At 44.4% G+C, this 16,183-nt stretch overlaps 1 protein-coding gene across 1 annotated transcript in view; it reads left to right on the top strand.

The window, feature by feature from the left end:
• The first annotated feature begins 2,165 nt into the window (after nucleotides 1-2,165).
• The window catches only part of LOC136173611 (collagen alpha-6(VI) chain-like), a 147,204-nt gene continuing 133,186 nt past the window's right edge, over nucleotides 2,166-16,183 (top strand). The window contains exon 1 of the mRNA XM_065943303.1: nucleotides 2,166-2,337. The gene's annotated coding sequence lies outside the window, so the exon portion shown is untranslated. The remainder of the gene's footprint in view (nucleotides 2,338-16,183) is intronic.

Genomic DNA, 16,183 nt, shown 5'->3' with positions numbered 1-16,183 from the left:
ACTCATGGCAGAAGCCATTCTATCAGACTGGTATTTCCTATGCTGCTATGATAAAATGGGCATTGTTTGTATGTGTGGTACACTTTTACAATTTCGGGGAGTTGGCTATTGGTTAGAAACCATGCTAGCAGGAACTACATCTGCCTTTTTCAATAGTGATCCTGAAACAAAGAACATAAACTTGAATTTTGAAATGTAGTTCAATAATATTAATGCTCTGGAAGAATATGAGAAGTTGAATTAATTTTAGTCATTTAGGTAAAAACAACAATAATTTGAAGGTTCCAATGTTTATGTGTGTGTGTGTGTTCCAATGTTATCTCAGTCTACTTTGCACCAAAGCCAAGGGACCCACAGAAGAGTCTCCATTCCATAGTCACCTATCCTGGCTCTGCCAAGCCTATAAAGCCACTGAATCTCTGCCATTCAGTGAGGGGCATGAGGGGGAGGAGCTAAGATGGCAGAGGAATGGGATAGGGAGACCAGTTTCTCCCCTACAAATTCATTGAAAGAACATTTGAACGCTGAGCAAACTCCACGAAACAACTTCTGATCGCTAGCAGAGGACATCAGGCGCCCAGAAAAGCAGTGAGGGGCATGAGTAAGTGTCTTTATTTACGTTCCATGGGGGAACAAACTAAAATTAATGACCTGGCCAAAATTACAGTTGGTGATGGTCCGAGTCTTGAAGTTATGCCCCAGACTCCAGGGGAATCCTTGTTCTATGGGAACCATCTCTGCGTTGAACTCATCAACTTGTCAAGTTGACACTCCACGCTACACAAGCACCCCCTAGTCTAGACTACCTGTGTTCAATTCCAATTCTACCACTTCCAAATTAGTCTTTCTTCAGGTTTAAATTTTTTATTTACTTAGTATAACACTAAATAGTCAAGTTTTAAAAACACTCTTAGTTACCGTGTAGAGGGACAGTGGAAACATAAGTCTGTCTTCGCAGTCTTTGCTGCTGTTGCTTCATTTGTCTGGGACTCTCTTTTCCCTGCTGTGTCACTGATCCTGCTAACAGTGCCAATTGTCTCATTGTATCTCACTGTGCGCACTGTTCATTGAACCCATGGTAGGCAAGGTGCGCGCTAAGAGGCTGGAAGAAAACGCGAAGAGTCCTAGGAACTGCGGACACATTTATTCTCTCCTCCCTGGGGCAGCAGCCAGTAGCTGCAGACATAATATAACACAACATAACCACACACAACCCTCCAGGACTTTTCCAGGGGAAGCTTATATATACTTACCAAACAGAGGTAGCCTGTGGCCAAGCAAGTACCTTCTGAGGTGCATGCACAGGGCTATATGTGATCTCAGCTGTTGCATAATCATTATTCACAAAACGGGGGTCAAGAGCAGAGGGGCCAGTGGGTCAAGAGAGCTTGACCATGATGTCTTAGCTAATTTCCTTCCCTACACCCGCTTTCATGCCTATCTCACTCTTTAGATTTCAGCTTGGGCTTCATTTCCTTTGGGAAGAGCCTTTTGGCCCTGCAAGACTTGAATTAGGATCCCTCCTTCTGTGTTCTCCTGGCCTCACTTACCCCACCAGCAATTACCACCTCGGTTCCTGTTTCCACTCGTCCCGCAGTGAGGCTGAGAACTGAGAGCCCGACTTGGTTTTGCATCCCAAGCACCTAATAACAACACTTAATAGGTGCGCAGGCATTGGTAGAATGAATGCAATGCATGGACAGACAAATGAATGGGCTGTCAGTGGATGAGAGAGTCAGAAATACTCGGCTTTGGACCCTGAATTCCAAGTGGGGACCTCCGAGGGCGCTTGACTTCCATCATGGGATGCGCAGGGGTCTGGTCTCCGTTCACAGGCAAGTTGGGGCAGTTCCCACCCCCCTGTGCATCTGGCGGGCGCAGAGAAGGCGCGCACCTCCAACACCCCAACTTCTCCGACCTCAGCTTCCTCCCCGGTCTGCAGCCGAGGGCAGAGGTTCCACGGAGGGGAGAGGTCGGCGGGGCAGTGACAGCCCCAGGAACCCCTCAACGGCTTCCATCCCCTCCCCGTGGCTGCGTCCCCTTCCACGGGGACGCGCGCTGGGCCGGGGCCGCCGGGGCGGGGAAGGGTCGGCTCGGGGCGGGGAGAAGCGTTTATATAGCAGCGAAGAGGGGTTGGGAGCTAACGCCCGCCTGCGGGACACCGGGAGGCCAGAGGCTGCCCGCGCCGCCTCCTCCCTTCCAGCGTCTCCCCGGTCACGGCGGGTCTCCCCGGCGCGGGGCACTGGGCACTGCGCTCCCGGCGGTGCCTTGCGCTCTGCTCCGCGAGATCTGCCCGAGCTCCGGAAGGGCAGGGGACCGCGAGGACGTTTCCTCGAGGTAAGTGCTGGAGCCGCCGTTAGCCGTACAGACCAGAGCCAAAACTAGGTTGGCAAGTGGTCAGTGGATGCAGGGAAGGGACGCGCCGGATGGAGGGTGCTGCGTGAGGACCCCGGGAAAGGAACGAAGGAGTGTAAGCAGCTCAAACCCGCCGCTTCTGTTTCCACCTCCTCCAGGCAGCGTTCGCTGCCCTCGCTGCGACTTTTTCTCGCATCCTCCCCTTGGAGAGCGCACAGCACCCTCGGGTCGCTCTCTGCACCCGGCTCCCTGTCCCACACCCCACGACTGCCCCCACTCACTAACGGTGTCCCCACGCCCAGCACAGGGTCTGGAGTGTGGCAGGCACCCGGGACCGCAAGGGGAATGGATGGATGAGGTTGTAACCAGCCGGGGTCAAAAAAGTCCCTTCCAAGCCCGTCCAGACCCAACATGTACGTTTGTTCCTGCAGTCACCCAAATTCATTAAAGCTGCTTGAAGTTTTATTGTTGATTGAAGGGAGGAGAGAAGATGGGGGAAATCCGCCCTTTTATGAATGCCCAGTAACATTCTACAGTGAGTGGATCCTCAGCTAGCTAGCTCAGCTCAACTGTGCAAATGATGTCAACGGGGCGGGTAAGGGCAGGCAGGCGGGAAGAGGGAAAATATTGGCTCTAGGACGTGATTTATTTTCTTCTGTGTCCTTTTGTGATAAAGATTTCTCATTTCTGTTTTTAGAAGTCTACTCTATGGAGATATTAGAGGTGGTCTTTGTCAGTTGGAGGAAAGGTTTCCATAGGGGACTAGGGTGGTAATGTTGATTACCAATAGCTGAGGTGTCTGTAAAAATCATGAGACTTAAGACAGGAAAGCTATTACAAGTTTTTCATTAAGAATTTCTACAGTTACCGAATCCGCAGTCACACTGCTTTTTTAAAAGAAGGATCTATTTGATGAGTACTATTTTAAGATAAAACTTTCCAGCATGGCATTGTCTAATACATAGGTGGCCTTAAAAGTTTTCCTTCATAAAGGAAGTTATCAGCTTTCTCCCTCCTCCCACATTTTATTCCAAAATATTAGAAGTGCAAAGGAAACCTGAAAGGGAAGCTTATCTTTTACTCAAAAGTCCAGGTTAGAAAACTGTCCAAAAGGACGCTGTGCCATGTGAAATCAAATTTTATGGTGTACATAAAAAACTTTATGGGAAGCACTCCTTGAAGAATCATCTTTAACCTTTTCTGTAGTAAGAAAAACCATCTACTTTTACTAAATCTTCTTGTGAAACAATTCTCAAAAAACCCCGTTGTTAAACATAACATGCTTGCAACTTGCACTTTTCACATCCCCTTCAGATAGTCCAAACTGCAAGAAAGTTTGGATATTTGGAATGTTTATCAAGAATGAATTTTTTCTTAATCTATTTACATGGAGGGTGCCAAGAGTGACTAATTAAGACACCAAACAAAAGTCAGATTATAAGCACTGTGATAAAAGTTGGTGCATGATGCCTCTATATACATAGCATTCTATGTAGTCCTGCTAATACAATAGTATTAAAAATGACTGAAAATATCTTCCTTGACAGTAAATATCTACTGTCCCTGGAATTTCTCAAAAATATACTATTGCCAGGTATACAATCTACAGATAAATAAAAGTGGTCCCAACTAATGAGGGTGTATTTGTAACCAAAAATCACTCACTCTTACAGTCCCAAGAAATAAGTATGAAGATTTTTCTATGCTTCTTCTTTTATAAATGTCATGAATATAAGACGTCTTCAGGGTAATCAAAAGTTGGCCAAAACCTTTTTTCTCTTGTCCTGACCTTTTTGTTGTTTCTTGTCATCGCTATTTAAAGTAGGAAGTGGATTAGCTTTGCCCTGAAAAGAATCTAGATTCAAATTATAGAAGAGCTTGAAGTGAAGTGAAGTGAAGTGAAAGTCATTCAGTCTTGTGTCTAACGATCCCATGGACTATACAGCCCATGGAATTCTCCAGGTCAAAACACTGGAGTGGGTAGCTTTTCCCTTCTCCAGGGGGTCTTCCCAACCAGGGATCGAACCCAGGTCTCCAGCATTGCAGGTGGATTCTTTACCAGCTGAGCCACCAGTGAAGCCCATAGAAGAGCTCGGACAACTGCTTAATCTCTCTGAATCTTTTCTCACCTGTCACAGGGAGCATGCTACCTACATACCTCACAGGGATATGTGAGGAAAGAAAAAAAGATCCTTATAAAATGCCAGACACACGTGATCAATAAACAAAGGTGATGGTGATGGTAGTGGTAATTCTTAAGGGTCAAGGCCCCTAGAAGTGTTCCCAATAATTCATTTATCATTGAGCCCAATTTTAGTCCATATTTTGATCTCACTGAAATACCTTGTTGCCATGGAGTGTAAGATGATTGTAACATGATTCATAGACATGCATAACTCACTCAACGTTATAATCTCCCTTTTCCACCTGGAAGTGTTCCAGTTGGTAGAGATCATTTAAGGAAAGACCAGTCACTCAGGCATGCTGCCATCCCGAAAGAACTGTTTGGGAGTTGTGGCTGTTCTAATTCATTCTGTGTCTCTTTGCCTCTTTTGCTTTACAAGCTAGAGGAAATTTTCTAGAAAAGTCCAGTGGTGCCTGCAGGTCGAAGACTTTGAAAAGTGCACTCACTGTTTTAGTGTCTTTGGATAATGGTTTTGTGATAACAAAAATATCTTTCTACTTTCAGCAGAAAGGCATTAGGTCTACATTTTCAGAATTTTAAATTAAAGGCCTATAAAGCAACCTTCAGTTCTTCAAGGGAATGGAAAATTTAGAAGGCATACAGGATGCTTTGCAGAACAGTTAAGGCCAGACCTTTTCAATGAAAAATAGTAGTTAGAAAGATTTGGTCTCCCTCCTTTTCCAGATTCCTCACCCTCATTCCAAACTTGTCTTTTCTTGGGGTGACCCCAGGGTGCTGACAGGGAAATTTGGATGAAGATACCATGAATAAAAATGGATACTGTTTGGCTAACATAAGCAATGCACAGAAGGAAAGGTCTCCTGTGGTTCTTGTAACCACTATGTTTCCCACAGTACCTGGCGCTTAGTCGGTACTCAAGAAATATTTGATAAATAAATGACTAACTTTAAGTCATTTTGCAATTTTAGTGAAAGTCTGGCTGATGGACCCTTTTCATGTAAATCTGGAGCAGTTGCACTGAGAAAATCCAGACAGGAGAAGCGGGATCACCTCTTGCTTATGTCTTTTGCTGAAGAAGAAAGATTCTAAATCTTAACTTTACAAGTCATTTTGATTGACTGAGATAACCCTAAAAGCTAACACTTTTTATGATTCTAAACAGCAAACCTCAGGAAATTTGCTGATTTAATATTTCCATGAAAAGAAAGTTTTCCCCCAAATGTTCAAAAGATGGAGAGGAGGCAAGAAAAACAAGCATCTAAACCAACTCTGTCTCAAGCCTTAGCATTCCCCTCAAATCACAAAGAGATAATATGTATACATTTAATGATTCTTTAGCCATTTATAGTTAAGGATGGGGTATTGATTTGACTCAAACATGTTTTTGCAATGCTTTAAGTACTGTATCCTAAACTTTAGTGGGGAAAGATTTTGCCAGAGTTAGTTGGCAAAGGCATTTGTCTTGGCTTGAAAACCCATAAGCTAATCACTTATTGAGTCCTTTAAAAACAACTTGATGAATGTCTGGCAAGATGTTGTGACTGAAATTCTCCATTGCATGAGTCCAAATACAATAGAACTTTGAAGATCCTGGGCGAGTCAGAGTCATATTTGGCAGTTTTTGTTTGGTGGGAAAAAAAATACCCCAGTGTATCAAATGGCCCATGTGCTATCTTTCAGTACCCCACCTCACCATAAGTCAGTAGGTGTGGATTATGCTGTGATCAATCACATTTGTGTGTGCATTTCTCTGGGCAGATGGTGTTTTGTGTTGTAGTAGATTTCCCTAATGCCCAGGCTTTTTTCTTCTCCGCTGGCTGGCAGAGGGCATCAGAGCCTTATGCGTGTCGTTCTGCGTTCAGTGTTTCAGTGCTAGCTGCAGGCTTCTTATGTCAAACCCCCATGGAGGCCTTGAGGCTTTTCTCTGGCCTTGGGAGCATGGTTGACTCACTCTGGGAGCAACTGCTTACCCAGTAACTGATGAAAGCTGGTGAATAAGTATCCTCAGGCTTCTCACACCTTGGGGGAGGCCACTCTTGAGGTCTGATCTTTATGTTCTTCCCAAGGTGCCCAAGGGGATGAGCTCCATCTGCCCAGAACGCTAACCCACTTGCTCATTCACAGCTCTACCTGGCTCCCTGTCTCACCTCCCTGCCCCTCTACAAGTGATTCCAGGGATCCTCTCCTCAATAAACTTGTTGCACAAATTCTTGTCTAGACTCTGCCTTGAGGGAACCCAACCTACCACGTGCTTGTTAATGGTTTCAGTAAAGGCAGTGTTTTAGCCCTAAGTATTCTGTAGATTGTAGTCTAGCCAAAAGGTGAATTGTATTGCTCTTCCTCCTGCTTGTGATGTTAGTTGTCTTGCTGTATCTCACTGTGTACACTATTTGCTCAACCCATGGTAGGCAAGACGGGAGCTGAGAGGCTGGAAGAAAATGCTAGGAGCCATGGGAACTGCAGACACATTTATTCTCTTCTGGCTGGTACAGCAGCCACAGCAGCATACGTAACACAACATCACCACACACAACTTGTGACCAAGCAAGTACCTTGTGGCATGCATGAAGTGAAGTGAAAGTCGCTCAGTCGTGTCCGACTCTGCAATCCCATGGACTGTAGCCCGCCAGGCTCTTCTGTCCATGGGATTCTCCAAGCAAAAATACTGGAGTGGGTTGCCATTCCCTTCTCCAGGGGATCTTCCTGATCCGGGGATCAAACCTGGGTCTCCTGCATTGCAGGCAGATTATTTATTCACAGGTAAAGAATCTGCCTGTGACATGCATGCACAATGCAATAAATGATCTCAGCTGTTACATAGTCATTATTTACAAAGCATGGGTTGAGAGCCTGAACATGCCATCTTGGCTAATTTTCTCTCTCCCCACTCTCCACCCCTTCCGGGTCTCTTGTAGCACGGATTATGTAGGTTCTGCCCTCTGTAGCATCCCCCTAGCACACAATGCCACCAGTTGAACAAACATCCTGTAACAGCAAACAGCTATATCCCCAACACATAGCAAAACTCAATGCCAGGCATCACCTGGAACACAAGTTGCTGAAGGGGGGTTAGAAGGGCCCCCTTCTAGTTCCCTCACAGGGTTAGAAGGGCCACCCACTCTGTGTGGAGTGCCTTTATCTGCCATGGGAAAGTCCAGTCCACTGTCTGTCCTTGTGAGAGTGCAGGAAAGCCTCTGCAGAGGCAACTCCACTCCTGTGGAATTTTATTACTATGGAACCACACGTGCTGGGCCCACCCCTTCAAGGAGGGGATTTTTTTTTTTTAAGGCATTCACAGCTCATCCATATGATCAGTTTTCTACATCCAAGGACACAGCCTTCACAGTACATTGTCTACATCATAGGACAAAGCCTTCACAGTACACTGTCTACATAGGACACAGCCTTCACAATACACTGTCTACATAGGACACAGCCTTCACAGTACATTATCTACATAGGACACAGCCTTCACAGTACACTGTCTACATAGGACACAGCCTTCACAATACACTGTCTACATAGGACACAGCCTTCACGGTACACTGTCTACATCATAGGACACAGCCTTCACGGTACACTGTCTACACAGGACACAGCCTTCACGGTACACTGTCTACACAGGACACAGCCTTCACGGTACACTGTCTACACAGGACACAGCCTTCACGGTACACTGTCTACACAGGACACAGCCTTCACGGTACACTGTTCTACACAGGACACAGCCTTCACGGTACACTGTCTACACAGGACACAGCCTTCACGGTACACTGTCTACACAGGACACAGCCTTCACGGTACACTGTTCTACACAGCACACAGCCTTCACGGTACACTGTCTACACAGCACACAGCCTTCACGGTACACTGTCTACACAGCACACAGCCTTCACGGTACACTGTTCTGCATAGGACACAGCCTTCACGGTACACTGTTCTGCATAGAACACAGCCTTCATGGTACACTGTTCTAGATATACATCATAAGAAACAGTCTTCACAGTACACTGTTCTCCATAGGACACAGCCTTCATGGTACACTGTTCTAGATATACATCATAAGAAACAGCCTTCACAGTACACTGTTCTGCATAGGACACAGCCTCTACAGTACAATGTTCTGCATAAGACACAGTCCTTACAGTATACCTTCACAGAAATCAGTCCCCATTTGCATCTGCATAACCCAGATGGGGCCCCCGCCAGTTTGGGCCCCCCTTGGGGTCTTCACACTTTCAAAATGGCATCTCACATGCTGTTCCTTCCACTTCTCTCAGTATGGACTCACAAAACCCCCACAGGTGCTGGGCCTACCCCTGTATCCCAGAGTCACAAAAGCCAAGCTGTCAAGGTTCCCCTTGCTTTCGCCAAAATTTCTTACCCACATCAACCAACCCCACCTGAGTATATGGTCGATGTCATGAACTCAGTCACACTGGGGGCCCTGTGGGGATGACCCCCTTGAACCGCTGGCTGCTCACTCTTCACTTTCTGCCGTGTGACAGTCCTCACTGCCAGATAGGGACTGGTGGTCTCAGTGTTCCTTGTCATCATCCCTCATTTTATCTCATAGTCAAAGGCACTGGGTTCCTCAAGGCCACACACCTCTTGCTCCAGCATGCACGTGCAGTGCTCTAGCCTTCCTCCTGTCTCTGCAATGTGCACTTATGCATCGTCATGGAGGTCACTGTCTATATTCACCTTCAAGGCAATCAGGAAGGTCCACCCCATGGTGCCGGTGGCAGAATGTGCCACTCTGTCCAGCAAATGGGAGTTCACCACCTATAACGCCTTCTCAAGGCTGTGTGGTGACCAGTCCACCGCCTCCCAGTCTTCCACCAGGGCCCACACCAAGAGGACCATGGCCACCAGGTACCACATGCTGTATGGTGGCCACTGGCTTCTGCCATCCAGTGGAGTCTTAGACTCTTCTACCTTCTGCGTATTCTGCCGACTATCCCCATTGTATCACTGACCCTGCTCACTATGCCAATTGTTCTCGCTGTTCCTCACTGTGTGTGCTATTTGCTGAACCCGTGGTAGGCAAGGTGCAAGCTAAGAGGCTAGAAGAAAATGCGAAGAGGAACTGCAGACACATTTGTTCTCTTCTGACTGGTACAGCAGCTGTAGCAGCAGATGTAACAAGGCACAACATCACCACATACAACCCATGACCAAGCAAGTACCTTGTGATGCTCATGGGCAGCGCTACAAAGGCTCTCAGCCATTACATAGTCATCATTTACAAAATGTGAGGCCAGAGGGCCTGAACACCACGCCATCTTGGCTAATTTGCTCTCTCCCCACATGAATCAAGAATGGAATTCTTACTTTCCACAGGATTTTGAACAGAATTTTGCCCCCAGCTAGTGCTATTTCAATTGTATCTGGGTCAGTTGGCTTGTTGGTTGTAACCTAATCTTGAATTCCCCTGAGCTCTCTGAGAACTGTGTCAGGAGCCCATGGAGGGAGATAATCAGTGGAGGGAGAGATCAGCAAAGGCTCAGTATGACCCCATCTTTAGAGAAATAGCAACTTCCAGGGGTTATGAGAAGTGGCTCAAACCCATGCGCCACAGAATGGGACCAGTGTCTCCATATTTCTGGTGGATGTTCCCACCTACTCACAGCTTTGGTCACCGCTTTTTTCCTGTGGTAGGGGTCTCTAATAAGATATATGGAGGTGTGTAGAAGTGGACATTAATGATAGGAATTGGCTCACATGATTATGGGGCTGAAAAGTCCGTTGATCTTCCACTTATAAGCCAAGGCCCAGGAAAGTCAGTGGCATCATCAGTCTGAGTCTGAAGGCCTGAGAATCAAGAGCTCCATAATCCAAGGGCAGAAGTAAATGGACTTTCTAGCTCAAGAAGGAGAGCAGATTCACCCTTCCTCTGACTTTGTGTTCTAATCAGGCCATCAGTAGATTGGATGATGCCCAGTTGCCGTGGTGAATGTTATCTTCTGTATTCATTCTGCCAATCCAAATACTAATCTCTATAGGAAACACCCTCACAGGCAAACCCAGAAGTAATGTCTTATCATCTCTTGCATGCGTAGTTGCTTCAGTCATGTCCAGTCCTTTGCACCCCTATGGACTGTAGCCAAGCTCCTCTGTCCTTGGGATTCTCCAGGCAAGAATACTGGAGTAAGTTGCCATGCCCTCCTCCAGGGGATCTTCCTGACCCAGGGATTGAACCCACATCACTTATGTCTCCTGCATTGGCAGGTGTGCTCTTTACCACTAGGGCCAACTGGGAAGCCCTTGCCATCTCTTAGCTCAATCAAATTGACTCATGAAATTTGCCATCACATTTCCTGGTTACTTACTAATCCACCTCCAACCCCAAGCCAGATCTCTCCGTGGAACTCAGACCCAGGCATCTAACTGTCAGAACATCTTCCACCAAAACAGCCTAAAAGCCCTGTTCTTCTTCCTAGTCTTCTTCAGTCCTATCTAATCAGTCTCTACATCCTACCATTTGTTTCCTGCTGATTTCTGCAAACCCCTCTCCATCCTCCCTGTCATCTCTGCTCTTGGTCCCCAAACACCATCCTCTTTTTCACCCAGACCACAATCGCCTCCTTGACCACCTCCCTGCTCCAGTCTTTCTCCTCTTCTAGCATTTTCCATATTTCAGCTTCAAGTGAATTCCCTAAAATTGCTTGCTCATAATTTTTTTTCTGCCTGAAATTCTCCATTGCCTTTGAATTAAATTCAAAATCCTTGCCATAGTTGAAAATCCCCCACTATCCAACCTTAATTCACCTCTTCCTGCCTCTGGCCTATTTCTTTGCTACCACGGCCAATCCTTCAGGAGACCTTGCTCTCTCTCACCTCCTGCCATTAACATTTGGAATTTCCTCCACCTAGAATAGTATTCTCTGGGCTTAAATCTGGCATACTCCTTCTCTCCCCTTAGGCTCAGCTAACATGCCCATTCCTTGGGAAAGTATTACCGAGTCCCGCCTACTAGGTAAGATACCCTTCCCTGAGTCCCTACCATACCCTGAGTTCCCACCATTTCCACTGAACTGTGATTGCTTTGTCTTTCATGTTCACCAAGTTATCTTCAGTATTACCTACTAATTAGATACTCAGTAAACATCTACTGCAGAAGAAATGAACTGAAATCGAGGCTTCCTTACTAGGTGATGACCAAGAGCAAGTCACATAAGCTCTCTGAACTTTCATTTTCACATCTAAAGTATAAATTCTATCCAAACACAGAGGTTGAGAGGATTTTGTTCATTGGTACTGAACAGAAGATTTTTCTTTTAGATTCATCAAGATAAGCAATATGCTTGACCTGAGCCTGTGATGTTATGAGATGGTAAAGCCCATGTTGCAGGATACCTAAGTTTAAAGGGTACTCTGATAGAGGGGCTTTGGATGGAAGCCAAAAGGAGGAAAGTACCATGTAGCTAAAATTATCCTGCTTTCAAACCCGAGGTGGAGTGTGTGCTTGGAAATGAAAGTGATATAATAACATATAAGGTGCCTAGTTCCCTCACACACAGTTTCTTCCAAATATCCTTCTCCTCCAGCTTCAACATCTGCATTTCCTGGGTTAATGCCATGAATCCAGCTTCTAAATTGAGGAGCTTATTCCAAGAATTTTGCCTTAAAAAATTATTCTCCACTGCAATTCCTCCTCAGTTTCCCCCTTCTCCAGGATTGCTGTCATCGTTCTTGAAACACACCATTAAGCATCCCATTCTTGGACTTCCAGGAACTTCTGAAAATCCTTACAAACCCAGCTGCACATTTGTAGATTTAACTGGGTGGAGGTAAGGACTAAATTAATTAACAGATTTGCACTGGGCAATGATTAAGGCAAAAAAGTTTTCATACTTTAGTAATGGGAAACTGGTTAAATACATAATTTGGGTAAAAATTAGGATAAAAAAGTAACTTCAAGAGCTATGTATCTGCACATGTACAGGGTTTTTATTTTTAATTTTAATTATTTAAAGCTTTCTTGAAATATAGTTGATTTATAATGCTGTGTTAGCTTCAGGTAAGCAGCAAAGTGATTTAGCCGTACACACAGACAGATAGACTTTTTAGAATCCTTTCCATTATAAATTATTGCAAGACTCTGAGTTAGCTCCCTGTGCTATTCAGTAGGTCATTGCTGTTCATTTATTTTATTTAGTAGTTTGTGTATATTAATCCCCAATGCTTACTTTATCCCTCCCCTCCTTTTCCCTTTGTTAATCATACATTTATTCTCTATGACTGTGAACTTATTTCTGCTTCATAGATATGTTCATTTGTGTTGTGTTTTAGATTCCACATATACAAGTGATAGCATATGGTATTTCTCTTCCTGACTTATTTCGTTTAGTATCATTATCTCCAGATTTACCCATGTTGCTACAAATGACATTATTTCATTCCTTTTATTGCTGAATAATGTTCCATTATATATAGATATAGATATAGATAGATAGATATAGATAGATGTGTGTGTGTGTGTGTGTGAAAGTGAAAGTTGCTCAGTCGTGTCTGACTCTTTGTGACTCCATGGACTATATAGTTCATGGAATTCTCCAGGCCAGAATACTGTAGTGGGTAGCCTTTACCTTCTCCAGGGAATCTTCTTGACCCAGGAATCAACCCGTGGTCTCCTGCATTGCAGGCAGATTCTTTACCAACTGAGCTATCAGGGAAGCCTACATATATGTGTGTGTGTGTGTATATATATATACATACATACATACCACATCTTCTTTATCCATTTGGCTGTTGATGAACACATAGGTTGCTTCCATGTCTTGGCTATTGTAAATTGTGCTGCAAAGACATTGGGGTACATGTATCTTTTCAAATTATAGTTTTCTCCAGATATATGCCCAGGAGTGGGATTACAGGACTGAAATTCTGTCATTGAAATTGAATTTGATTAATATTTTCATTAACAAGTTCATTGTCAACTTGTTGTTTGACTTTTCATTAGATTACAGGATCCCACTCCTTGGATATATTTGGAGAAAGCTATCATTTGAAAACTATAAATATTATAGCAGCTCTTTATTTAGTTTTTAAGAAAGACTTTTAAATAATATTTAGTAAGTTACTGCTTTGGCACATCTACGTAAATCTATGGCAACCCACTTTTTAAGTTCACTGAGCCTGGGATGCTCATCCCACTCTGATACACAAAGTTTATGAATGCTCTTTATTTCTATACATCCCCCAAATTTGTGCACACTTAGCCATTTGTGGGCTTCCCTTGTGATTCAGCTGGTAAAGAATCTGCCTGCAATGTGGGAGACCTGGCTTCGATCCCTGGGTTGGGAAGATCCTCTGGAGAAGGGAAAGGCTACCACCCACTCCAGTATTCTTGCCTGGAGAATTACATAGACTGTATAGCCCATGGGGTCACAAAGAGTTGGACACGAATGAGCAAATTTCAGACTTCACTTCAGCCATTTGTAATTAACAATCATTATACTAAGAAAAATGGGTAAATTAATGGTTGATAGCATTGTCAACATTTGAGACCCACTTCATAAATCCATATTTATGTATCCCTAGATGCAAAGTACTTTAGAGAGATGATTTTTTTCTCCCCAAAGCCTGAGGGTTTTATGTATCTCTTTTCTTTTTTTATTTATGTATTGCTCCTTTAGTTCTTTCCATTTCTTCATGAAGGAAGTTGCAATTAGGCATGGGTGTTCTGCTGTCATCTCAATCGACAGCTTTCCAAGGAATCAAGGAATTGAGCTGGGTAGCACAGTGGACACTGGAGAGATTGTGGCTCCGTATTTGTGAGTCTATAACTCCCAGCTGAGAAAGAAGATGTGACAAGAATAGGTGACAAGGTTAGAATCACCCGGGGTAGAAAGAGATGGTTGCCTCCAAATTTTTTTCACACAGTGGATCTCCAATACTCTATGTCATGGAAATAGTGGATACTATGGATACTCTATATCAATTACCTTATCACTTATTAAGCATGTTATATGCCTCATCAGATTTAATCCACAACTCAGTGAGAAAAGTGGTACTATCATTATCCCCCTTTCACTGATGAGGGTCTGAAGGTTTCATGATGCATCAGTTTCTGAAAATCAGCACTGGCCTGAGGGGTATTTGAATTCATGATGTCAGAGCTTGACACTGCGACCTGTCTATTCTGCTGGGTCTGCTAGAAAATGTGTGCTTCTGAAGCTTTGAATGCTGGTGTTCAACTTAGATCCCTGCATGATCTAAATCATAACTCATAAGTTGGGTTTTTCAGGATAAAGGGAAATTTTGACTCAACGTTATTTGGTTTTCATTTATCTCTTACTTTTCAGTGGACTGAATCTTGGTCATTGAAATTGACTTTGTCTAATATTTTCAAAGCTCATTCTCATTTTGCTCTTCGACTTTTCATAGGATCCAAAAATTTCAGAGTAAAAATGGGTCTTACAGATTATTTCAAGTAGGTTTTGGGCTTCCCAGGTGGCGCTAGCGGGAAAGAGCCTGCCTGTCAATGCAGGAGATGTAAGAGATGCAGGTTCGATCCCTGGGTCAGGAAGATCCCCTGAAGGAGGGCATGGCAACCCACTTCAGTATTCAACCTGGAGAATTTCCGTGGACAGAGGAGCCTGGTGGGCTACAGTCCATAGGGTCGCAAAGAGTCAGCACAACTGAAGTAACTTAGCATGCACGACCACATATTTTATAACAAAAGTGATTGTTTCTCCCCCATCCATCTCCACAGTTAATATATATAATGTCTTCCCACTAATCTTGGGATAAAAGCAGAAATCGTTAGTAGATCCTGCAAATCCATGCATGGCCTGGCTGCTTCTTTTTCAGCCTCAATAAATGCCATGTTCCCTTTCACTCTGTATTCCAGTCATACTGGACTTCCTTTGGCTCCATGACCATCTGTTCTTTCTGCCACAGGACCTTGACACAAGCCCTCCTCCCTCCTAGCATAACACACTCCTCTTGGCCTGGTTAACTCTCACCATTCCCCTACATATCACCTTAAACAGCAGCCCCTTAAGGGAGCCTTTCCTGACATCTGAATTAATCATTTCTCTTTATTACATGCCATCCCAGCATATAATTTGACAAATAATTATTGAGTGTCTTTCTATGTGTCAGCCATATTTTAGGTTCTGGGAAACAAGATGGGCAAAGTCTTACCTCCAGGGAAGACATAAGTTATTACTTTATTAAGTCAACAAATGTGTTAAATGCTAGGGGAAAAACAGAGGTGTTTAATGGGGTAGTAAGGGCATGGGAGGTTATTTTGGATGGGTGATCAGGAAGGCCATCTCCTGCATCTCAGGAGGAGCTGACATTTGAGCAGAAACCCGAGTGAACTTGGGAGCAAAACAAGATTGCCTGGGGCGGAAAGGAGACAGGAACAACATGGGCATGGGAAAAGTAAAGGAGGCCAGTGTGACTGAAGGTGGGTAATGAAAGGAAGTGTAAAGAGGACAAAATCAGGTCAGGGGGCATGCCCTCTGTCTTTGGAGACTTGTGGCTCATTTTAATCTAAGCTTCATGGAAAGTCATTGGAGATTTTGAACATGGGATATGGATCAAATGTATGGTCTTCAGAGATCATCCTGACAAATGCCTGAAGAAAGTATGAAGAAGGGCAAGAATCAAAACACTAGATCTGCTAGCGTCATAAACCAGGCAAGAAGCAGTGGTGGCGTGGACCTG

Source organism: Muntiacus reevesi, chromosome 8 (genome assembly GCF_963930625.1).
Source record: "Muntiacus reevesi chromosome 8, mMunRee1.1, whole genome shotgun sequence".
Classification (NCBI taxonomy): domain Eukaryota; kingdom Metazoa; phylum Chordata; class Mammalia; order Artiodactyla; family Cervidae; genus Muntiacus; species Muntiacus reevesi.
The sequence above is the reverse complement of the archived record's forward strand: the minus strand, read 5'-3'. Positions and strand labels throughout refer to the sequence as shown.